The sequence below is a fragment of the Pleurodeles waltl genome, chromosome 5 (genome assembly GCF_031143425.1).
Source record: "Pleurodeles waltl isolate 20211129_DDA chromosome 5, aPleWal1.hap1.20221129, whole genome shotgun sequence".
Taxonomy (NCBI): domain Eukaryota; kingdom Metazoa; phylum Chordata; class Amphibia; order Caudata; family Salamandridae; genus Pleurodeles; species Pleurodeles waltl.
In genome coordinates, this window is record NC_090444.1 from 358,852,491 (window position 1) to 358,878,522 (window position 26,032).

The following is a 26,032-nucleotide window of genomic DNA, read 5'->3' on the forward strand; positions in this document are numbered from 1 at the left end:
TGGGTTTGTGCTGGTTGGCAGTAGATGGGGGAGGGTGGTGAGTCAGATGCGGGCTTGGCCACCCTTCCAGGGAATAAACAAGCAGGTGAAGGCTCTGAGTGGGGGTACGCACGAACTAAATGGGGCATGAAAGGAAAAGGGGAGTGCGTAGGGGAATGGAAACGAGATAAAGGTTTTGAAGGAGAAGGATGAGCGAGGAGAGGTTAATAGGAGGGCGTTATTAAAGTTACGGTTACGTTTGAAAGTTAATGGTTATGTTACTTATGCAATCCTGTCCTAATAAATGACCTTTTACACTAAAACAGCTGTCACTGAATTATTTCCCGATGGAGGGGCCCGCGGGAAGCAAGAGCAACGCTCTAGTCTTCCCGCGGGTCATTTCGGGAAAGGAAGTGACGGCGAGGGACAGGGATTGGGAAGAAGGTAAGTGAGGGCGGGTCTAGGGGGAGTAAATAAAAAGGGTTGGGGGTGGAGGGACCGGCCTCTTTGCCGCGATTCCCTCACGCTTTTTAATTTGGCCTCCCACCCACCCGGCAATTGGAAGAGCGATTTGGAAGGACGGAAGTTAGAGTCGAATAGCAAGGAGGGGAGGGAAATTGTCAGTTAGGGCAGGTTGCAGGGCTGAGCGAGCAGTAGATGGGGGAGGGTGGTGAGTCAGATGCGGGCTTGGCCACCCTTCCAGGGAATAAACTAGCAGGTGAAGGCTCTGAGTGGGGGTACGCACAAACTAAATGGGGCATGAAAGGAAAAGGGGAGTGCGTAGGGGAATGGAAACGAGATAAAGGTTTTGAAGGAGAAGGATGAGCGAGGAGAGGTTAATAGGAGGGCGTTATTAAAGTTACGGTTACGTTTGAAAGTTAATGGTTATGTTACTTATGCAATCCTGTCCTAATAAATGACCTTTTACACTAAAACAGCTGTCACTGAATTATTTCCCGATATATGTTTCCACCTGTTTTCTCTTATTTTGACGGCCTAGCATCGAGGCTAGGGGAGATTACAGAAGGGGACCTCAGAGGGAGGAAAGCTCTCGAGGCCAAAATACAGGACAGCAGTCGCGATTTCTACTTAAAACAACTCCATTTAAATGCAAATCCTGGCCTTTCTTCTTGCCCTTTAAGCAGCCATTTCCTCGACATGCAAACCCAAATGTGCATTTTGTTTCCGACGCTCTAGTGTGGCACTCTTAGATGCGCCGTTCAGTATCACTTGTACAGTGAAGCATTGCCCCTACCTGATTATTTCCCACGTCTCTGTCACGGCACTTGTACAGAGAGAGCAGCCATTTGCAATAAAATGAACACCTCATTTTATTGCACAACCTAATAATAACGCTCATTTCGTCTACTGCAAGGCGGTAAGTGCCTTGTATCACGCCTCATCATTTTGGGACTGTTCCATGGTTTAGTCAGTAAATAATGTCTAGTTAGGACTGCATGATAAATCAATGAATTGACTGGCTCAGAAGTGACTGAGACAATCAGATGTAGCTGCACGTGGAACCTTTTCTGAAGGGCACAGATGATGTCTTGTCAACAAAATCCTAAACGTAGTTTAAGTAACATTGCAGGACCTTTAATTTGAATGGCATCAGAGGAAGTGACTTTATGTGAGCTTTTATCCATCTAATGACCCACTTTTTCATTTTTTATTAAAAACTAAAGATAATAGCACTTCTCAAAATGCTCATGTTGACCTACTAAAATTTCCAGTAGTCCAAGCGATACCTACTTTTAATTAAGAATAGCATATTAGGCAATATCACAGTGAGTACTCAAGTCATTGGGGTGGTCAGAAGCAGTGACAAAGAAATGCTATTTACAAACACTAAAAGGCGCCCTAAAGTGCATACTTTAGAAAAACAAATGATGAATATGGCCTCTAGGAGGAATATGTATGTAATGCTACATTTGGAGACCACCCAGGGATTTAATAAATTGAAATCACAGCAAGCACCTATTTCTAGGAACAGTGAACATAATTTAGGGCTACTCTCCGAAGCAACTATGAAACTTAGCAAGTCTGAATATGTGCAAGAGCCTTTATCCAATTTCCCCACAATTGCCTGCATTGGTAAAAAAAAAAAAAAAAAAAAAAAAAAAAAAACACCACTATTGAAATTTCAAGACTCGTACAATGGCCAACCCACAAGAAACTGGCCCAATTGAGTATCCCAGGGTTTAAGAGTAGAAACAATATATCCTTAACAAGCACAATTAAATCACTCTGCTAGCACAGTCTTCTAGAAGTCAAAACACTAATTATCTTGCAACGTGGACGCGGTAGCAGGAGAACAAAAGAATGCAAAAATACACGCTTTCAATTCAGATTACAATGAATTAGGGAAAAAATGTGTTAGTGTCTCTAGAACCTCACCAGGCAGAAATGCTAGCCTGTTACATCTCAATCAAATGATGAGCAGGCTGACAAAAATGCAAATTGAAGGTCCCATTAGGTCAGTGGCTGTACTTCCCATTCTGAATGTCCCCATTTACATTTCACTTACGCAGATCAGTATACTGCTGTCCTGAAACAATTAGATGTGCATTACCATCTATTGAATTTGACATTTCAGTTATCACTCTAAAATTTTACACAGCTCTATTTTATGTACATCTTGATAGCTAGCCTTCATAGTAGGAGTGAATGATGGCAAAGCCTGTCAGGGGAATGAGTTAGAAAACAGAAGGCCTATTCAAAGGTCAAAACAGGAACAAGGAATGTGCTGAGTACAGTACTTCACACCAGGGGTAATGATGAATTACTTATCACCCTTCTCAGCATAACACCAGCTCTAACATTAAACTCAAGGTAGGAGTCCTTGGCTCGAAGACCATGAGTCTGCAGCACTGGTTTCCATACTTGGAAGCAACCAGTAATACTCTTAAATGTCTTTTCCATTTTAGTAAATTACCCACGGGTGGCTCAAACACATAAACAAACCATGTGGTCACACAGGACAGCAAAGGGGGATGTCAAATTCGAGGAAAAATGTCAACTTTAAAATCATTAACATGATAAATTTAGGCCAACAGACTGTATGGTTTATTTTGGACATCATTTGTTGACAACTTGTCCATAGGGCCGTCCCAAACGTTTATGACTGTGTGAAATTATCATTCTTAACAATGAAGAGTACATGACGACATAGAAATCAATTGAAGAGAGGATGTGGCATTACCGAACTACTGACTTTGGTTAGATTTTTGGTGTGAGCTCAACATCCTGTGATTTGGGGGAAAATCACTTAATCTCCTCGTGCCTAAAAAAAAATGAACACAACCTTGTGTAATGTAACTGGTGCTCATGTACAGTGCTCCAACACCTTTGCGTTGTGTTAGCACTATATCACACTCAGCGGCGGCTCCACCGTTATGGCAGATGAGCGTCGCCTCCCCCTGATGTAGGCCAGCAGAGGGAAAAGTGAAAAATAAAATGATAATAAAACTATTTTATTATCATTTGTTTTTTTGTAGGGTGCTGGAGCCCACTGACACTAGGACAGGGTGGGGCCATAATGGCAGCAGGGGAGAGGCGGAGTTGTGTGCACAGTAAATGTGCTTGCCAAGCCCGGCCACACCGATATACAAACTTAGATCTCTCCGGAAAAGAGACACAGGCTCCAAGGCCCTGAGTAAGCACTTAACCAGCACGCTCAGGCCAATCACGGCACTGCTTTCTTGCTGGTAAAAAGTGCTGCCAACATGACAGCAGTGCCTTGACTGGTGGCTGGAAGCCTGCGCAGCGTGCACCATTCCTGCGGAATAGGGATTGCAGACAGACGAAGGCCGGCAAGTGAGTAGAATTTTATTTGATTTACCCTCCCCATCTCCGTGCCCTCTGCCTACCCCCCCCCACTTTTAATTACAAGCAGCCACCGCTGATTACACTGCAAAATAAGTAAATAATAATAAATAAAATCAGATTTATCAGACCACATAAAATGGTGTGCAGTAGACGTCTGTAGCTCTACAAGGTCATATCCTAAGACTCTTAATTATTTCCAGGAATAGAGTTTAACCATCAAGTACAGTTAGCATGTATTACTTCTATTTGTGAGGAAACAGAAAACAAACTTTGTTAATCAGCATACTAGCCTTTCAGAACGTTAAATTAAGTTGGAAAGAAGATTTTTTTACGCAATGTTCAACATGTTCAACAACTTCTTTAACACTTTTCTAACAGTTCCAGATATTGAGTGTATTTTAATACAACTACTAAAGGCAGGTAAAAAAAAAATCAAAAAATCACGTTGCCATGTTTCTGACAAATGATAGTTTTTATGGTCTTTCTGGCTTCCATATTTATAGTTCAGTAATAGGGGTAATATGCCTTTCACAAAACTGCTGTTTCTTTAATGGGTAAAGGTTACATAGGAAAAGAATGTAATGAATCCCTGAACGTCATTACAGGATGCAGTACATTCCAACTACAGTGATGCAACTACATTGATGTGAATACTACAGAGCAACGTACTGCTTTACGGGTCAATGCAATATCAATAATTTAATTTTGAGGTTTTATAATTCAATGAAGGATTAAGAGTTAATTTATTTCAACTATTACAAGCATTGTCATGGTCTGACTTATAACTGAAAGCTTCTCTTAAGTCACTGAATTCAGGTGCTCCAAACTGCGTTGCACTCGGACACTCATCCTTGCAATCATGCATCTATTCATGCATCCACTGGCCAATTCTCACCACCATCCATCCAACCATCTAAAATAAAGTGCACACACACACACAAACTCCCTAAGTTTGTGTAAGATAAATTAAAAAAGTAAAACTAGAAACAACAAAAATGCAACTTCCCAAACATAGTGGGAATATGAACTAATTAAAAAAAATAAAGACAGCAGTGAGCAAACATCTTGGAATAGTACTGGGTATAAATGCACCTATCCAAGATGGCTATCATGTCTTATTAGACATATGGTCATACAATTACAAATATGGACAAAATTACAGTTGGCAAAATATATACAACCCTTTCTAAAAGGGCTTACAAGGATTAGCAACTGCAAATCTTCCACGCTTGGATCTTTCAGATGAGGTTAAGTGACACCAAAAAAAAACCACCTAATGGGAAATAAGTGCAATTCCATGGAATTTTATACTTCTCTAGAGGCTTAACGACAAGGTAGTAACTAACCATACTAAATGGGCTATTGGTTTAACAAATGTTTTACAAAATTAAAAGTCAGACCAACTGTCTTTAGTCATAGCTTTTGGTAATAGAAAGATCTGATATATGGCATCAGATGCAACATTTTCCTATCATCTAATCAGGTCTTGAACCATCATCATTGCCTTGCTACCATAACCAATACTGACCTGTTGTATAGAATCCAAGCTTTGCCATGAAGCAACCATCAGGAATCCAATCATAAAATTACAATTATGTACAAAATTAGAAAGTCAAAACAACCTACAAGTCCTCCTAAGAGGGCCTAACAAGAATTCTCACAATGCAAATCTTATCCATTTAAGGTTTATCACAGGAGGTAACCAACAACATATTGCCTGCTATGGTAGTCAGTCCACAGGCTTTAACAAAGAATACAAACAATACACTCTTAAAGGCCCATTGGCCTTCTCAGCATGTTTTTCAGTATCAACATATAGGCTCTCCTGTTTTTATTTTAACTTTCTATGATAAGCAGGGCAGATGTATGGAATCTTAACATGGGCAAATTAACCATTGTAGCTAAAACCCTTTATCTTTGGCTTGCCACCACAACAAACTTGGGACTACTGTGACATAATTTTTCCATAGGACAGCAGTTGGCATACCATCATAAAATTAAGCATTTGTTCAACATTACATTTGGCAAAACATATATCCCATCCTAAATTAAACTAAGAGAGTTTCACAGTGCACATCTTCTGATCCAAGTAGTTGCCAGAGAGGGTAACCAATACAATTGTCTACCTTGCCTATTATGGTAATCCTTAGGATTCCACAAAACAAAATGCTTGTGTACAGGCTTTACTGTAGAGTAAGAAATCCATCCTTACGGGCCTACTGGCTTTAAGATATGTTATCCACAATAAATAATTCAGGCCTACTTCCTTTATAATAACTTTTCTTAATAATAGATCAGACCATTGGCACCTGACAAATGGCATCACTGATTTGTCGTCACAATTACTGTAGGACTAATTTTTTGAGTATAAGCTTTTCAACAAGGAATACAGTGTAATACAAGTACTCTTTTTCAGCAGGCGCATAACTTCTTTCCAATGAAATGCTGTAGTTAAGGGAATCAACATGTAAGCTGAGCTAGCTCACATATTAGGTGTGAGTGATGGATCCCTTATTGCACATATATCAGGAGCTACTTTCTGAGATGCCCAAGAACCACATATTTTAAAAGAGAATAAACTCTCTGGCCTATTTCCTTGGAACAGGCATTGACTATTGCTTTCAGCTAAGGATTATCAAGTTGTGCCAAATAGGTATCAATACTTTTACAATTGTCAAAAGATAACAAATTACATCTCATTATTAAGGTCATGCTACCAGTGTAAGGATACTGATAGTTTGACCTTCATGATATGGGGGTAGTTTTCAATGAGATGACTCACTGAAAAGGGAAGAGGGATAGAAATATGGTCCTACTAGCTGATAAATGTGTTCATATCACGTCACAGCAAATGTTCTTGACTTGAACATGCTGGTTAGGTCTCGCCTAGCCAGAGCATGCATGCTGTCTCTTCCAGACATGCTGCATCTCCAACCTTTTTCATTGGTTCCTCTTACTGTCCTTTGTGTATGTTGGCTTTTGTTTGATAAATACGCTTAGTAGTTCCCCTTTTTGGACCTTTGTATCCTCCCCTGAGGAATGCCCTGTTACATGTGCTCTTACGCTTCAGATTATTTAGGATACTTTGAGAGCACTCTATATTTTGTTGCCCTGCCTCTGCTCGTGTTAAGTATTCATGTTTTGTTTACTTTGTGCGCCAGCTTGATGAAAGGTTCACGCCCACTTCTTTTGCTGTGCTTGATCTTTCTTCACAGCTGCCACACTCTCTTGTTTTTTTATTTACTTTTGGATCCATGTTGTTCTTTTTGTAACTTTGGGCACAATGTTCAGAAAAGAAAGGCGCATGGCTGCTTTATTTGCCGTGGCCCCCACGGGCTTGTTTAGGACTTGTTCAGAACAGGTGCAAATGCTCGCTCCCTCTCCTCAAGCTGCAGCTGTCTCCCCCTCCCTCCTGCTTTTTTAACTTTAGCTGTTCATATATGTGAACACTAGCTACCTCTCCCATCCTAAGTGTAGCTTCTTGAGGAGACAACCAGGTTAAACAAGCCTGCTCAGCTGACAGCAATATATATATATATAAATATATATTTTTTAAACACACAAGGCATTCACATTTCATTTTTATTAACAATAAATACACAGGGAGAGCCGATGCCAAGACCCCGCTCACAAACCTTTGCCACTGAACGTGAAGGAGGTGGAGGCAAGAGACTATTTGCAGCTTTCCTCTCTCACCTGCTAGCATCGGCCTCCCCTTCTGCGCTCCTCCTCCTCCTCCAGCCTCATTTGCTCCAGAGCAGCAGCTGTGCACCCCACCATGATCTGGTTTCTACTCCCCAACACAAATCTGCAGGCAACAAAAACTAAACACCTATCCAAACCACACCCAAAAACACCGGACAAGAAAGTGGACCAGCACTTCCCGACCCCCCACCTGGTGAAGCCCTGACTCCAGAGTCTGAGCATTTAGAGTCCTCTCCCACCAAAGCTAGTTCTCCCTCCAGAAAGTTTGAATGGTTTCAGGCTTCTCCAGAGCAGTTATCCTCATCCTGAACCCCTGCAGCTCCAGCCTAGGTAAGTATGCTATGGGCAGCTGCTTTAAAGTAACCACAACGATGCACTGCAAGAAGGGCGCACAAAGAGCCAGAGACCACATTTTCTCCAGCCTGCCCGGAGGAGCCATCTGCCACATAGAAACACGCTGTGCAGGGTGCCCCCGACTGCCTAATAATCATTGTCAGCAGGAGGGCAGCGCATGATCAGGCGTTGAGGGGTCAACTGGATCATAGTTGTGTTTTACTGATATCCTAGAGCTAGAGCGACTTGTTTTGCACGCTTCTGAAGGCAACTTCTAAGTCACACACAGGTAGGTTCAATTAGTAGCTAACTAGAGAGCTGGCGTTTAGGTGTCAGCGTGTTCTTTAAGTTAGTTCTGGTCTTTCCTCTCAAACTAATACACATGCCAACACGGTCCAAGGACTTTAATTAGTACCTGGTAGTAATAGGCCAGTATATCATAGATAATTTACCACACACATTGAGGTCAGGAGAATGTGCTGCATGGCTGAACACTTATAAAGTCCCAAAGGTGAGACCTATTGGCTATGCCAATGCTTGTGTTTTGTATGCAACTGAGCTCCAGCAGCTCAAACTAAATTTACCAGACATGCTTAACTTCCACACAAATAGGAAGCATTTCTACAAATTAATGAAAAATATTCAAGAGAAATATAATGAAGTACAACAGGCACACAACTTCACATTATTAAAATCAACATGACAGAGACTACATTACAGAGTAAACTTGCTTGACATGCTGCTGCATGGGACGTCCATACCGGTTAACAGGATAAGACACAATATAGTCACATTGCTAAAATGAAACAGATGTCGGTATCAAGTCAAAAGCACAAGGTATGAGCCTGTGACAATTACTACAGATCTGCTTTCCAAGCATTTGAAGCAGATATGCATAAGAATCTGCTTTGATTGGAACAAACTCGATGAACCTCCACCCAGGAACAATATATGTGAGGCCTGCTTCCATGGACATTGTGGTGGTAACTGCCAGACTCTTCAAAGAAGGTGTAAAAGTATCAACAGCTATCCAGTAGGTAACTTGATTCATCTAGCTGTGACTGAACTCTGTGTATTGGGACAGAAGTCTGTTTTTATTGTGCTAGAAAACCTGGTATTAGTAGTAAGGTCAGAGCGAGTGCATTAAAACTGCAAACTAGCCATGAACATATCCTCAAAAACTCTTGTAGAAAGGCTAGGAATAGTCAACTACAATTTGAAATTACACTCTCCAGGCAGACTTTTTGCTGAACTTTTTCACTGTTGATCAGAGGTCACATCTGCTGTGATACAAATGTGAGTGAATGGTAGGATTTTTTTGGCAAGAATATATTATTAACAGCTTTAATACAAAACATGTGACCATTATTAAGTTTCACTGGTAGTTGAACTTATTCATAATCTTTATCTGTCTGGCTATAGTCAAGGCCAACAGTTACTGTGGTATTTTTGTGTGTTTATAGATTTATTGTACTTGACACGTTACACCCTCTGTTTGAAGTTACAATTACACATGTTTATAGATCAAATGGGTTAAAGGCTATTAAAAAAAACACGTCACACCTGGTGCAGTACAGAAGCAGACATTTTATAATGCCTAAATGGCCACCTTTTAGCTGCTGATTGCTATTATGAATCCAGCCAAATAAGGTGAAACGTTTCCCCAAACAGTATTAATGTCCCCGATTGATAAACTGACAAATGGTGTTTGCCTACAGTATGATAATAATCCTTTCCTATTTAAATGTAATTCAAACAGAGTGGGACTGATGATTGCTTCCTTGTCAGGAAAATATTAGCTTCATTAGCCATACAAATTCAAGTAACATCAAAGACAATTTTCCCAGAACACAGAGCTATCCTAAACGTTTTACTTCTCTTTTTAATTTCTAATGTCTTGAATCCTACAGTGTCTCCTAATGAGACACTTACATTATATATGTGAACTAAATTAGAGTTCTGCAAGGCTCCTTCTTACTGAAACGTTCACAGTATGAACTCAGAGTAAAAGTAAATCTGAAGATCAGATCTAAGAAGGTAGGATATTTTGAGTAAAAGAGTCACACCTTTTACTATATCATGTGTCAACAATAGGCTTGCACAATTTGCAAAGTTATTTTCCTCTGGAACTTCTAAGAGCCCAGGTTAACAAAAAAGACATTGCTCAGTTTCCATGCAAGACAAAATTATTAATGATGATGCACAACATTTTCAACAGATTCTGATGAATGTGTCTATTTTTCTGTCTTAATAAACAACGTATGTAAAATTAAATTATAGTTAGATAATACTGCCATACACTGTGGCACATAACTCAGTTCTAATTCATCAAGTACATTTTATCTCTCAAACGAATACATAGTATCTGTTCACTGCTTACTTTAACGTGTGATTAGTCAAGGGCCATTTGGAAAGTACTAAAGTACTAGGGCTCTCACTGTCTATGAAAATTATATTAGGCTTAAGTAGTACTTGAGAACTAAAATTTCAGAAGAGATTCCACAAGATTGCCAATCACTACAACAAGAGACTGTCAGCAGGGACAATTTAAAGATAAGCAGCGAAACTCTAAGCACTAATGAACCGAGCTGTGTTCCTGAAAGGTTTTATTGAATCCTACCAACGACCCAGCAATGCCACGCAACAGGGAGAGAGCAACAAACAGTGCACAAATCTCAAATACTTACAACTGAAAGAATGCATTATTGGGCATAGAAAGATCAGTTCGAAATCTGTAGTTTAAAAAAGCTGACAAAAAGAGTAGACATGTGAACAATCCACTAAACCAAAGGCATCCTTCAGCGAGTAAAACATATTGCTTTCCCATGATCATGAAACCAATACCAATGAATAGCAAGTAAGTAATACATTTGGAGTACTCCAGACATATATTTGGAAGTACAAAATGTCTGGAACACGATACTGGATATGGATTACTTAATCATCTGATCAATGTTTCAAGCTGAACATTGAACTCAAAGGGGTTCTTAAAAAAACACTAGAGTATGAAGGCATTTTAAGATTACCTTCAGGGAATACTTTTACACAGTACAATCAATCTTACATTCAGGATATGCACAAGTTATGGAGTCCAGTAAGTTTCAGGGAAATTATATTTTCTTTGGGTTATTAATGAGTAATAAAATCTATGCCTGCATTTGTACATTCTTTGTTTTTCTTTATATTTCATAAAGACAGACACACCATCCAGGAGCAGCATTTTATTCTCAGAATAAACACGTTGCTTGTAAACTATGAGTGATGTTTTTATTTGTCTGAAAAGCACTGGATTAATGAAATTCTGTTGACTCCTACCTTCGACAATAAATGTGAATTTTCAAGCTAAAGGTGTGCGGACAAAGGGTGATTGCAAAATAGCTAGGATGCATGCTTGGTCATGGTTGCGACGGCTGCTGTCAAATAACTGCAGGAGGACTGAGGCACATGGGCCTCTGGGACAAAGTGAGCAGGTAAGAAAGTCAATGAGGGATGATTAGTGGACTCTGGAACCTGGAGCCGGAGATCTGTGTCTAGAAGGTGATGAAAATATTCTGTAAGACTTGTGCACAGGTCAAGAATCGACCTACAGAAGTTAACCAGTCTTGGATGGTGTGAAAGATCAATAAAACCAATCTGCCATGCACAAAAAGGGGCAGGTTGCACACAGGCCTTAATATGGTTGTGAAGTAACATCATACTGGTAGAGGTTATAGGAACAGACAGAACTAAGAGTGGAAAGAGGAACCAGAGAGGGTGAGAGAACTGCACAGTATGTGTTAGGTTGGAGACAACCAACCATGCAAGGAATTGTGTTGTAGGTCTGCAAGATTTACTATCATAGGGTATGAGCCCACCAAGGTCGGTATAAAAATGTGGGAGCCACAATTAGTTATGAGGGTTTTAGCATGAGATTATATCGTATTCGTGGGTACCAGTATGAATGCAGAAATTTAGCAGAGTGATGTTAAGACTTCTGGAATGTTTATGCCAAATGCAAACAAAATCATACTTCTTTTGTATGAAATTGGAGGCAAACAGTAAATACCATAACAAAAGTAAAGGAACTTGGGTGAGCAAACATTCTGATGGATGAAACAACGTGAACACACTTGATTGTCAATACATTCTGTTGTGAAGCATCTAGATTTTGTACTATGTAGGAGCAGAACCCCTAATTTAACGCACCCCAAAATGTACTTTCAGTGGTTCTGCTCTGGCACCCTTGATCTTGCGGTAAAGAACAAATACACAGAAAGAGAGCAAGGGAAGCAAGGCTAACCCACACCGCTTCCCAAAAGAAACTATATAATCACAAAAGGTGTGGGGTAGTGGGAACAGGGGGTAAGACTGGGTTAGTCTTTTAACCAGTGTCTGGTTATTTTAGGTTGCTTGATATGGGGTGCTGTGTTGCCCTACAGGAATGGCGGGGGATTTTCCTTTACGGACTAGGTGGTCTCACACACATAGTAGTGTCATGCTTCATCATATGACCACCTAGCCCCACCTAAGTAAGATGATACTACTCAGGCGGACTCGACCTCTGGTTAAAAGAACCAGAGGGAGTGCTGAAATTAAATTGACTGGATAATTACAGTGATCCAGAGGGGGTGAATAATAAAATTACCTAACATGTCACCGGTGGCTCTTGTTAGTTTTAATAGTGGTGCATGTTGGTAAGACTAAAACTAAGGGGGAAGGCTCGTTAGAGGATAATGTCTCTTGGAGTCTAAAAGGGGTTGTACATGACCAACATGTTTCTGCCCTCACTAAGTGCTGGTAGGTCAGGGGCATTCGTCAGGGTCGGAGCACGTGTAATAAGTACGGTGCTCAAAGTAAAAGTGTGTCTCCTACCTGAACAGGTAGTTCACGGTGGGGTAGGCCTATAGTAAATGATAAATAGATCACAATTAATTCAGAGTGACAGAAAGGTGGCAAACCACAGCACACGACACAGCAATCAGTGAAAAATTGAAAAGAATGCACTCACACATGCATGCAATTGTGACTTACCCCGGAGCTGGGGGCGTATTGCCTCTGGTCTGGCTAGAACCGGGGGGGGGGTTTCCCTTGTAGTCACACTCTGAGGAGATTAGGTGTTTAGCAAGGGGGGACAGGAGAAAGAGGGGAGCTGAGGACACTAAGTGCGCTAGCAGAAAGGAGGAGACTGCGCAGGGTGCGCTGCAGACAGGGGGAGGCCAAAAGGGCAAGTTAGTGAAGCAAGGAAATGGCAGGAGAAGGGAAGGTAAAGAAAAAGATCTAGGTAGCGAGAGAGAGAGACGGAAACAGTGAAAAGAAAAAGAAAAAGAGGATAGAGGAAAAGGAAACAAGAAAAAAGAAGGAAGCACAGGAAGTACAGATAGAGAAGGCTACCAGGGGAATGGCCGGTAGCAGTTAAAGGAAAGGAAAGGAAGATTTCACGGGCCAAAATTAGCCCACACTTACCACGCCAAAGGGAATACCATGGGGGTTACCTACGTGCCGGAGCCAGGCCGCTCTGGTACTGTCTGACCGATAAGCCAGGTCTTTATGAGGAGGTCCAGCCAATTAATGCGGAGCTGCAGAGGTCAGGGGCGGTGCCCGGTAATTACGCTCAGGTGTGCTGGATGTCGAAGCAAAAAAGCACAACTCCCATTGTGTCGTAAAAGCCGCACCCCCTCGGGGGCTGTGCGGGGCGCGGAGCCTCAGGGGCCCTGATAGGTCCACGCGGAGCGCACCGCCCCGCGGGGGCACACGGGTACGGGGCCCCGCGGGGAGCGTCGCGTCCGGTGACGTTGAGCAGGAGCAAGACGCCCCGCCCGCGGCGCGGCTAACGCGCACGGGCGAGCGTCCTGTAGTGACGCGCCGCGCGCCAAGCGGCGCGCCCCTAGTGACGCGTCGCGCCGCGCGGCGCGTCACTTGTTCCGTGGGACTCTGGGGGAGTGAGTCCCACGGGGAAAGACCTGGTAGTCCAAAGAGGGCAACCAGGAAAAAGAAAAGATAATGTGAGCGGAGAAAGAAAAAGAGCGAGGGGGGGGGAAAGAGAGGGGGAACACTAAAGAGAGGGGGCACAGTAATAAAAGGAAGGTGACAAGAACGAAAGAGAAGAGAAGATGGGGGGGGAGGAAGGAAAACGGAGAGGGGGGAAAAAAGAAAAAAAGGGTGGAGGGAGGTGGAAAGGAAAGCATGGGAAGAGAAAGGGAAGGAAAAGACCGGGGGAGATGAAATGATTAAAAAGAGGGGAAGAGAAGGGGAAAGAAAATATCTAAGGGTGGGGGGGTTGGAAAGCAGGGAAGGGGAGAAGAGGTTATAGATGGCGGAGGGAAGGAAGGATAAGACGAGGGGGGAAAAAAGGAGGAAGAAAATTATGAAAAAGAAGGAGGGAAAACAGCCCCAGAGGCGGGGAGTAGAGGGAATCCAGCAGATGTTTAGAAGATTGAAAAGGAAGAAAAGGAGGGGTGGAAAAAAAGGGGAAAAAAGAAGAAAGGGAGGGGGGGGAGGTAGAAGGAACGACAATGACAGGTATACTATGGGTCGGGGGAGCTACTCTGGTAGGTAAGGTAGGGTTCTGATACACAAGTATGGAAGATAATAGGTCCCACAATGGGGAATAGGAGGGCTTGTCAGTCAAGTTATCTAATACTACTTATGATCCTAAGTGGGCGGTCATAGAACGGAGGTCTCATTTTGGTATTTAAAGTCATCAGCCTAGAGCTGACCATTGAATATTGTCATTTAGTCCTAAGGTGTCCGTACGCAGCCTCCAAATCCATCTCTGTTCATACATTAGGAGCGTGTTTTTGGCATTGGTTGCTATAGATTTAAGTTGATCCAGTACCACCCACTGCATATCATCAGGATGGTGATTGCTGGAGATGTAGTGCTCTGTGAGTCTTGTAGCATCTCTTTTGCACCGGATGGTGCTTCTATGCTCGCAGATGCGTGTGCCCACTCTTCGTGTCGTCATCCCAATATATTTCTTGTCACAAGGGCATGTGATCATGTACACCACATTTTTACTATTGCAGTTCGTTAGTTGCCTAAGCTCCCAGGGTGTTGGTAGTCCCAAGTCAAGTGTGAGGGTTTTCTTAGTAAAGGCGCAAACACTGCAATTGCCGCAAGGGTAATGTCATTTAGGAGGGGGAAGGTCCCAGAGGGTCTTCTGTCTGCTTGTGGTGGGATTTATCCGAGGGCGGGTATGCACAATCATATCCCGGATGCTTTTTGCTTTTCTGTAGGCATTCATGGGGATCTCAAAAGGGAGACCACCAGAGGTGAGGATTTTCCAGTCTTCATTTATTATTTTTTTGATCATGTTGGACGCTGGGTTGAATGTGGTCACACAGATCAAGGGATTTCCTTTACTGCTTCGACTGCTTGGGTGCAGTAGAGTCTCTCTGGGGCTCACACGGGCCCGTTTGTCTGCTCTCCTCAATAGGTGATCTGGGTATCCTCTTGCTCGAAGTTTGCCACTCAGTAGCTGAGCATGCTTTTTATAGTCCGTTAGTTCCGTACAGTTCCGTCTGAGGCGGAGGTATTGCCCCACAGGGAGGTTTTCCCTGAGGGACCGAGGATGAAAGCTCTGAAATTGGAGGAGAGTGTTCCTATCAGTGGGCTTGTAATACACTTCTGTTATAAGAGAGCCATTTCTCTCAGTTATTAGTAGGTCGAGAAAGGAGACTGCTGGGTTGCCTATTGTTGCTGTAAATTTTAGAAAGGGATTAAGGGTGTTTAGCCACGTGATGAAGATGGTTGCTTCTTCCCTTGTACCTCTCCATATAATCAGGATGTCATCGATATATCTTTTCCATAACCTGATATGGTTAATGTAAGGGTTCTCTTCAGAAAGTACCATTGCTTTCTCGAAGTGATCCACGTAGAGGCATGCCAGGCTGGGTGCAAAAGTGCTCCCCATTGAGGTGCCCTGGATCTGTAAGACGAAGTTGTTGTCGAACTCAAAGAAATTTCTGGTGAGAGCTAAATGGGCTAAATCCAGGATGAATTCTGGAGGGGTGATGTAATTCCAGGTACCCTTATTTAATAGATCGTTGACCATTTCGAGAGTTGCTTCTTGTGGAATATTAGTGTATAGCGACTCCACATCCAATGTCATGAGATGCTCGCTATCTTTGTCAAATTCTAAGGTGTTTAAAAGGGAGAGCACGTCTGTTGTGTCTTTTAGGTAGGTGGGAATTTGCTTCACGAATGGTTGAAGAAACCAGTCGCAGAATTGCGACAGAGGTTCCAGCAAAGAACCAATCCTGGAAACAATTGGTCTCCCTGGGGGTGGATGTTTGTCCTTGTGGATTTTGGGCAGAATATAGAAATACGGAGTTTTTGGATCAGGTTGAGTGAGGAAGGAGGCCTCATGTTTGGTGATCCACCCGTTGCTCATGCCCTTGTCTACAAGGAAGGTGATCTCTTCTCTGACCTCTTCTGTAGGGTCCCTTGATAGTCTCTTGTAGTGATGGTCGTTGTTTAGTAGACGTAGGCATTCAGAATTGTACATCACTGTGGGCATTATTACTATCGCTCCGCCCTTGTCGGCTGGTTTAATAGTGATGGAAGAGTCGTTACTGAGGTCATAGAGGGCTGAGAGTTCTTCAGTACTGATGTTGTGGAAAGACTCCCTCTGAGTCTTCTGTAGATCGTCAATCCTCCTGCTCACCGATTTCTCGAATGCCAAGACTTCGGGTGGCATGAGGTGGGAGGTAGGAGTAAATTTGGATTTGGGACGTAGCCCAGTGTTTTTGTCACGTTCCGGGTTGGGTTCGGGGTTCTGGAGAAAGAAGGTTCTAAGCCTGATTTTCCGAAAGAACTCTGCTAGTTCTATCCTTAGTTTGAAGACGTCAAGTTTTGGGGTGGGGACGAAACCCAGACCTTTCTCTAAGGCTTGGAGTTCGTTAGTATTTAGCACTCGTGAGCTTAAGTTAACGACTGTAGTGGACCCCTTAGTTACGTTCTGCTGGTGTTGGGGGATTCGTCGTCTGTTGGTCCCTCCTTTAGGTTCCAACTGACTCCCTTTTTCCTGCCCCTTACCCGCCCGGGGCCTCTCCCAAAAAAAGGAACACTGGGATAAGACCACGTCGTTTGTGACTGGGGATATAGTGGGGCTTGGAATTGGTTGGGGGGCCCATAAGGGGAAGAACACCATCCTCAACATCAGACCCAACTTTATTCTAGCAGAGTAATAAAATAAGTAACTGGGACCACTCAACAGCCGAGTTCTACATCGGGGCAAAGTGAAAGTGTTTTATTACAAAATCTCAACTAAGCACTACAGAGAAATGCAAAATATATGACATGAAGGCTCAAATACAGAATACATAGTCAAGAAATCAAAACTAGTCTACGACCCAATGAACAGCAAAAATTATAAGAGGAAATGACAGCAACCCTAGAGGAAAATCAAAATCTCTCTAAGTCCATGTGAAGAACTAGACAGAGTCTCTGGTAGAAAAGGAAAGTAATTTGCATCTTCAAATGGACAGAGTCCTCAGTAGTAGTAATAATAACTTTATTTTGGCTAAAAGTCATAAACGTTGTACAGTCAATCCAGAAAATCACATTAAAACAAATAAATACTATCAACAAGTACAATCTACTTAGAAAATATATACATAGTAAAAATTGAGCAAAATACAAATAATTATAGCTAATCTCAGGATTCCAAATTTAATACAGGTGTCATTGCCCATACCTTATGATGCACCTCCAACAACAGACTTGTGTAATAAGGAGACCAATTTATACATGTCCTAATAGGGTGCATGATTACCAAATCGCTCAATAGTGTTGACCTGGGTTGCTTGATCACCTGTAAAGGTTTATATACCCTGTAGTGTAGCATACTGGGGTCAGAAGGAGTTTGTGGAGTACAATTGCCCTTACATAGAGCTTTTGCTCGTAAATGCCATGCCCACTGTAAATAACAAGAAACTGCAAACACTATCTGTTCCTTAGAATCACTTTTCGAAAAATCCTTAATGCCTCCCTATGTCTCACACCCATAAGTTTGCACACAGGAATGACCCATTTCTTATAGGTGGGCAGATAGTGGGGACAAAAAAAAGAAATAAAAAATCTGCCTCTTTCTCTTCAATCTGTGGGCAGTAATTCAAGAAGGAGCCAGTCTTATCACACTTTGAAGTTCTTAGTGGGAGAGCACCATTTCTAAATTGAACATATAAATATTTTGCTTGAAAAGGAAATATTCTATCCATGTATAGATTAAAGCAAGGAAGACATTTGTGGTTCTTAATCTGCTCTCTTATACTCCCTTCTGGGGGCTCTTTCCATGTATATTGCAAAGCGCTTTCCCAATACAATTGTTTCACTTTCCTAGCATCAGCTTTAGCTATTTCTCCTGTGGAACTCAATAGTTCACCCACTCCCACCCTGTCAGTCAGCTTCTTAATTTGCTTCAGCCATGGTCTACGTATTTGTTAGTCACAGGAAATTAATTATACTAAGGATTCCCGTTATGCGGCCAACTCCACAGTTGACCATAGCCAGATCCACTATATCAAAGGATTGAGCAAAGTCGGCAAGTGGATGGAGTTTAACGCTAAATCAAATCTCAGGGGTATAACAGGTGTACTCACAGTTAGGTTAAAAAGGGCCCTTATAAATGTATTCTCAGTCTTTGTGAGAACTGCTGCATCTACATAGCCCCATATCTCATCTCCATAGGTAGTTGAGGCAATGCCATTACTCTATATACAGTGAGGGTAGGTGACAATGAGCCCCCTGAAATAGCCTTATATTTCCTCCCAATTGCAAATGCCTTCTGCTAAAGAATAGTATTACTTTTCTTTAGTTGTGCCCCCATGTCAGGTCATCTGCCACTCTTACTCCAAGATAATCAAAATGTACAACCTGTTCTAGGGGACCCCCATCTATTGTCATCTGCCCTCTAAAAGACTGACGAGGGTTGATTGACACAAACTTTGATTTACATGCGTTACGTTTTAGACCCCTGTTTGCACCAAAGGCTGTAAAGGCATTCAGTTCTGACTGTAAACCTAAGAGGGTTCTGGAAATGAGTAAAGTGTTATCTGCAAACAGTAATAACGGTACAGGAAGACCTGCATACTTGGGAGCATTGTGTCTGCAGTGAGATAGCCATTTGACTGCTCCATTGATATAGAGACTAAAGAGAGTAGCTGCAAGGACATAACCCTGCCTTACTCCCCATTTAATGCAAATTCTATCTGTACGGTCCCCTCCTAAGTTCCATCTCACCTTAGTGTATGATTCAGTGTGGAGTACCCAAAAAATCCAGAGTAAGTCACTTCCATAATCTTCCAGAGCCTTCCAAAGGTTATCCCTTGGTACCAGGTCGAATGGCACTCTTAAATTGATAAAAGCAACAAAAAAATGGTCCAGCGTCAGGGTGATATACTTCCAGCATAGCATCTTGAAGCGAAAGACCTGGTTGAGGGTACTAATCTAACTCCTGAAAACCCACCTGTGTGTCTTCAAGAATATGTTTCTTGGTTGTCCACGTGTGAATCCTAAACAGGACCCATTTACAAAACTTATTTTTACTGTTGTCTAGTAAGCTTATGGGCCTGTAGTTAGATAAAACATCCCTATTCCCCGTTTTTATGGACACGGATAACAACAGTGCCACACCATGATGGAGGAAGGACATCACCCTTCAAGACAGAGTGGCTCACACCATTAAGGCACAGGACCCATATTTCTGTATGTGACAAATACAGGTCTCCAGGGATGCCATCTAACCCCAGTGTCGTCTCCCACTTCATCTGCTTTAGGGCATGAGTCGTTTTGGGTAGGGTAAGGCATGTAATATTACTGCTTCCATTAATTACCTTTTCCTCTGGAGCTATATATTCCTGGGTCCCTGCCGTATCCTTCAACAGGGACATGGTTTGGTTCATTTCACAGTCCCACTCTCTGTAGAGACCCTCTAAGTGTGCTACCCACCTATCTGGCAAAATTGTCATTTCAAGATGGTTATCAATTATGCGTGTGTTAACCAAAATCAACTTCCAGAAAACCTTTTAGTCCACAATCTGAAGGGCGCCTGTTAATTCCACCCACTGTTCAGATTCCCAACCTCTTTTGGCGTGATCAATATGGTTTTATATCTCTTTGTGGCCTCACCTATTTCTGTACAATTGCCTTTCCTCATAACTCCCAAAAGAGGTTGTTTCTCTATATGGCAGTCTTTCACATACCAGGTAGGGACTATTTTTTGACAAAGGCTCCTCCTCTGTTCTTTCACAAAGAGCTCTTTCATTTGGTTAATTAATTGGCCATGCAGATTGATGAAATTTACGTTAGTTTTATCAGTAGATTCTATCAAGGTGAGTTTTTCAACAAATAACTGATTTTTGATTCAAGACAACAGTATTAGATGCTATCGCAGACCATTTGACATTTCTTCTATTTTTTGCAGTTTCCAGCAGAGCTTTAGCTATGCAAGGTGCCCAATTTAAGTCGATCAATGCACATGTTACAAATCTAGCACTTCAAGCCTATTGGTCACTGTCTGGTCTTGGGACTACCTCCATGTCATATAGAAAAGGCCATTGTTCGAGGTCCAGAAATATATATTCTATATTAGTATTGGTTTTCCCTCTTTGAAAAGTTGGAAAATCGTTTTGCAGGTTGTCATTTACAATTTGTAGTCTATGTTCTATGAACACATCCTGTAGCTGAGATGCCAACTTTGTCAATTACTTGTCATCAGCCCGGACTGGCATATATGTTGTTACTACGTCATCAGGAAAAGGCAGCATGCCTACCTGCATCTGATCAAGAGTCAATCACGTGTTGCAGTCACCTGCTATAATTTGTTTGGCTCACTGGTTAAAGTGTCCTAACGTCTGTGATAAGTAATCCACTGTTACAGACTGCGTACGTGACAGAACAGATCTGATGTACATGTTCACTAGGGAAATATATCTCACCCCCGCTGCTGTGGCTATTTTAATTTCAAGACCTAACAGATCCCTGGTGTTTGAGGGAACCACTTTAACAACCGTAAAAAGATTTAACTTCAACCATAGCTGAAGACCACCCGATGCTCGACCCACAGAAGAAAGTAGGGCATTGGTGTTAAATGCGATAAACCCAAACCTAGGCACTGGCTTAGTTGCCCATGTTTCCTGAAGATGTATGATGTGATAATGATCTATAAAAGCACTCCACTCTGGGTCTGGAACGTTTCCTCTAATTTCTGCTACGTTCTAAGACAGCATATTGATGTGGTCATCCCTTATCTCCTCACTCCCTACTGCAGGTGATGATGTACACAAGGTCTCGGCCACCAGGATTGATGGTTTTTTTTACATGATCAAGAAAACTACTGGAATTATGATTGAATGTAATATTTGGAGTCAATTCTTTAAACACACCTTCCCGGGTCAAGAAGAGTTGATCTTTACCCATGCATGTTATTGGGGTAGGAGAGTTGCTCGGGGTCGCCTATAGTCTATCATTCTCAGATATATTTGAGCGCTCCCTAGATCTAAAGAGGTTATGGGGTGTTTGGGCTTTATGGTCCTTTGAGATTACTCGTTCTGTTATTGACACTGGGAATTTTGACTTAAGTCTTATCTGTGACCTGATGTTAAGAATAAATCTCAGTTCAAGTTAAATTAACCCTTCAACTAGTTCCTGATTCTTTAATTTCAGCCCTATGTAGTCAAACTGTTGGTAAGTGTTGGTGAACTGTGTTGCATGTGTTATGCCTTCCCCTATAATGGATCTGCGTCCTCTTGTACATCTCAGCCAATGGATGGTTTTAATAACAAGTGAGTCATGTGATTCCCTAGTTACATGCAAGATTTTAGGGACATTGATCATGTAAACGTCATAGGGCTTATTCATGGGCTCATGGAGACCTGGGCTGTTGATCTTCCTAAGATTACTATATGTGAAGATCTCTCGCTGCCTAGTTTGTATGTTTGAAATGGGCTCCTATCTTAAATTAGATGTAGGCCTTAAGGGTTCCTATTCACCCCTAGCAGTTGGTTAAAAATGTACTAGGCCTGATCTACAGTTACCCCTGGTATCTGTATTTCCCACGTTAGATCAAGTTAGTTAATTTTGTGAGAGAGGGATTGCTTAAAATGGGCTGAGGAAACCTTGTGTTTGTCATCTTCTAGTGTGGAAGGCATCTGCATTACTAGACTTGAGAGCCTATCAAGTTTCTCATTTAGCACCTTGGCCAGTCTGCCCATACAGTTGCGTAAACTCAGGACCTCTCACCTTATCAAGTCCAGCTGTTCATTTGAATCCTCACTTCCCTGACTCATAACATTTTTTGGTGATTCAGCCCCTTACTTTCAGGGTATTGATTATTTGCTAACAATTCCAGTGCTGAAAACTGGTTAGTACACTCAACTGGTAACTACAACAGAAGTGGATTCAAGCCCCTGCTTAGTTGATTTTTCCTGCAGGGGAACTGCTGAGGTACTTACTGTAATAGGAGGGGTTGCTAGAGTGGGTGTCTTTGGTCGTCGCCCCTAGGGGATGGCCGTCATCTGGTTTGTTATAATAAGACTTAATAAACTCCTGTGTAACTTCCTTCTGTCCTATTCACTTCTCCCCCCTTCCTTGTTGTCTTACTCCTTTATATTCAGGGGCAAGTAACCCATCCGCTTCTATTAACTAGTCTATTTTACCAAGGGCACAGTTTTCGACTGAGTTTCTGTGCATTTCCAAATACTCCCTGCCCCAGAAAATTTGTCAAATGGCTTCTGGTTCACCATAATGATGTTTGTGTGGCTAGAAGCTATTAGAGAGTAACTGTCTAACACACACTACAGGGAGATATTTTAAAAAGGCATAGAATTTTGCATGGAGGGAAAAAGAAATGATCTGCGTACACCAATTACAACTTGAGTGGCTCAACATTACTTTAAAAAAAAAGGCCTGGCACAATTGTCCCCCCTGACCCACTATTCCAATAAAACGATTAGCAGACACCAAACACAAGAGAAAATAAGCAACTAATATCGAATGTCACTGAACGTTATGTGATAAAGTCACCGTAAAGTCACAATAATTTGTTGCCACAAGAGAGGGAAAGTTAATCTTTAGTGGGTGAGGGCCTTCAGTATGATCTTATCACACGCCAAGTAAGGTTAATGGCAGAGCGGGGGGGGGGGGGTTGGGTGTCCCTGCCTCTTCCTGTGATTGACGGGCGCTGAACGGGCCCGCCCTTGGCCCAAGAGCATCCTGCGCTGTGGGACTTACAAACACACTATCTAGTGCAAAAGGGGACCCAGCTGGTGAATGGTGCAGGGACTGCCCTGGGGGATGCTGGCCAATGTAGTCCGTCTCTCACTGCCACTGCACTAGGACCCATGCTGCGATTCTTACAAATGCGCTGTGTAACACCAAATAAGAAATAGCTGATGTATGGTGCAGAGACAGCCTTTTGGGGCACTGGGGGATGTTGGCCAATACAGTCCACCTCTCACTACCACTGAGCTGGGCCCTGCGCTGCAGGACTTACAAATGTGCTACAGCCAAAGAGAAAACAGCTGGTGTATGGTGCAGGGACCGCCTCCTGTGGACCTGAGGGATGCTGGCCAATGTAGTCCACCTCTCTGTGCCACTGCACTGGGACCATTTCTACATCTTTCAGCTTTAACCTTCTGGCCCTGTGCACTTGTCTTGTGAACTGCTGTGCAATGTTTAGCTATTATTGCTCCAAATCTCACAAATTTATCTTTCTTTTTTCTCCTTTTCTTTCTGGGTATCACTACCGACAGAATCTGTGCTACTGTGAGAGTGGGCAGATCTCCAGTAACCCGCCAGCAACAAACATAAAGGGTTGTGTAAGGCCTTTCCGCCAAAGTCTTATGAAATACTGATATCCTTTATTATAAATTTTGCGGAGGTTACAGCAACACCCAATTTCTTTATATTTGAGGACAACATATTTTAACAAGTGTGTGAGCAGGGTCCTGATTGATGCCAATTTCAGCTAATTTGTGTTTACATCTAGTGGGAGAATCAGAAATCCGGAGCACACCAATCCTTTCAGTCATCAAATTGGTACCACGTAATGTTCAGTCAACTCCGTTTCCCATGTGTACAGAGCTCTGAAGGTACTTTCTCCCATTTAGATTGTGAAATGTTCAACCAGCAGCTTGTATATCCTTGTTATCTGGTACTTGTAGTCCTCCTTTAGTTTGGGCACTCAAACAACTACAGAGTCCCCAGTAAACAGGAATGTCTTCTCAAAATATAATTGTCAGATTCACAAGTGAAACAGACAACATCCCAGTGGAAAGGGGAAAGCCTCTAAAATAATCTGGCTTACCCCTAGAATCAAGTGGCTTTTGATTCACACTTTATGAATAGGTAATAAGCAAAGACTACAAATTCATCAAGGCATGATTAGTGTAACACATATTGTACAAATTGGAAGTTAAAGCGTCACAATAATGCATATAACACTTACCCACTTTTAAGAAGGCTCCAGCAGCTTCTAAGCTGTTGGGGTCTGGATATGGATAAAATAATATGAAATATTTGTCACACAGTAACCCATACACTACTGTATTCTACCAGGCCCACATAGGAACTGAAGTGGAAATATACTTGGGGTTGCAACATTAAATACACAAAGCAAGCTTCATTCACAATACATGTACTCTAAGGAAAATAACGAATTAAGTCACAGTATTCTGTGCTCTGTGACAACTGGGGCGAGAAGATGCACAGGGGGACATAGACTGTGAGGGGGAATGAGTAGGAGCAAGATGAACAGAACACCAAGACAACATCCATATCCTTAAAATAGTGAATATATGAAAATGTGGCACCAATAAATCACATTAATAAACACACTAATAAATGACATATCAATTGTTTTTTTAAGTGCAATGTCATTATTCCAGCATTTACTAATAAAATTCCTCATAAAAATCATCAGTATCTAAATTAATTTGTCACCCAAAATTGTGCATCAGAAAAAACTTCAACAACTACATAGGCATAACATTTTGCCCAGGAATAGTTGCTTCATCCTCCAACTCATATTCAGTTACAATTATTATTTCCATCAACAGTTTCAATTGCTTCTGCCATCATTAAATCCTTGCAGCATTATCAAAGGGACTGATAAAAACATGGGTGAAGGCGCAAAAATGCTGCGGTAAATAACAGTAATGCATCACAACTGGCGCCTACCAAAGATATATACTGCTTGACTGCAAGCATTGCTTTTCCGTTGCCAATAATGACATTTATAAACAGGTGCTTTACCTCTATTAAAAATTATACTCAATGCAAAGGATTCGATAAGCAAATGAGAATTATACATTTAATAATAAATGTAATTGTAGCCATTAGAAGGTTTAAGAGATTGTACAATAAAGCCAGGTAACAAAGCAATGGACATAACAGGAACTGGGGCTGGCAATGAGACAAGCAGGAACTGATGGATGTGCACTATATGCAGAGAATTGATTTTTGTTCACGCCAAGCCTTGATTTCATTCAATCCTAATGTATCTAAATACACAAGGTCGATTTCTTAATTTCTTTATATTAAGAGCCGTAACTCCAGCCATTTCATTAGCATGATACTCCCTTTAGAAAGTGGTTGCGGCCTTTTCCAAACTTGCCTAGACGTGGGCTTTATCTGGTCAATTTTGATTAATCCAGGGACATAACATACAACAGTTATTATTGAAACGACTACGAGACAGGTTAAGACCACACTGTCACCTAAGTGAGGCTACATTTAGGGTGCCTTTCTTGGTGGGTGGGGGCCAGATGATACAATCACTATAATGTTTTGTTCCGGAAAGACTCGCTCAAGGGGATCAAGGATGCAAAATGCAACGGAAAGACAACTTGCCCAGAAGCAAAATACCCCATTAGGGCCTCTAGTATCTGAAAAATGAACAGTATGTGTTGTAAGGGTCGAGTGAAGAAAGTGCTGGTGCTGTAAACTTAAATCAATCTTAGGAGGCTACGAAGCCATTTTAGAAGGCCTCTCTCTCTCTGTTTGCTTTTCATTTCCTCTGACAAAGACGGCATCTCGCGTTTGCTTTCTCCATACGTTATTTTTACAGAACTACTATTTATTTGGCAGGTGTTCATTTAGTAGATGTGTTTCATCATTTTGTATCACTGTGGTAATCTAACAAAAAACAGATGTAGATGCCTAATGAGTTGATGCTTTCACGAGATAGGCGATTTTGGCTTTACATACA

The 26,032-nt window shown here is 42.0% G+C and overlaps 1 protein-coding gene across 4 annotated transcripts in view; it reads right to left on the minus strand.

Annotated features, from left to right (window-relative positions):
* MACROD2 (mono-ADP ribosylhydrolase 2) overlaps positions 1-26,032 on the minus strand; it is a 5,612,477-nt gene that overhangs the window by 3,766,989 nt on the left and 1,819,456 nt on the right. The window lies entirely within an intron of this gene.